Source organism: Harpia harpyja, chromosome 19, assembly GCF_026419915.1.
Source record: "Harpia harpyja isolate bHarHar1 chromosome 19, bHarHar1 primary haplotype, whole genome shotgun sequence".
NCBI classification, from domain to species: Eukaryota; Metazoa; Chordata; class Aves; order Accipitriformes; family Accipitridae; genus Harpia; species Harpia harpyja.
Genome location: NC_068958.1, coordinates 24250430 through 24250881, shown reverse-complemented (window position 1 = coordinate 24250881; position 452 = coordinate 24250430).

Below are 452 nucleotides of genomic sequence, written 5' to 3'. Positions count from 1 at the left end.
TGCTGCAATAGTATTATTTGGAGATATCTACACGACATAAGAATTGAATCTGGAAACACTTGATTAGGCCAGTATCTCCAAACACAAAACACTTACCTTGTTCTTCCTATTCTAATTCTGACATACCTATGTTGATGCAGCACACACAGGGCTCATGCATGCCCCCATAACAGCCACTAATTTTGCAAAATTTCATTCTTAAAAAAACCAAGTTACTTCAATTATTAATAATTTCTAATACATTAATCATTACAATTGGAGGTTTTCATCATTTCCTAGATACAAGATGTGATCTTTTGGATAGGGCATTTTCTTGTTAGGTATCTTGTCATTACAGTTGCTCCCTAACATGATGCACAGCAGGTTGCAAACATACTAACTCCAGGAGGAGGTCACTTTTCTTCTGCGTAAGAGAAATTCTCAGTTTACCTCAGGAGAAACTGGTTCTGTTG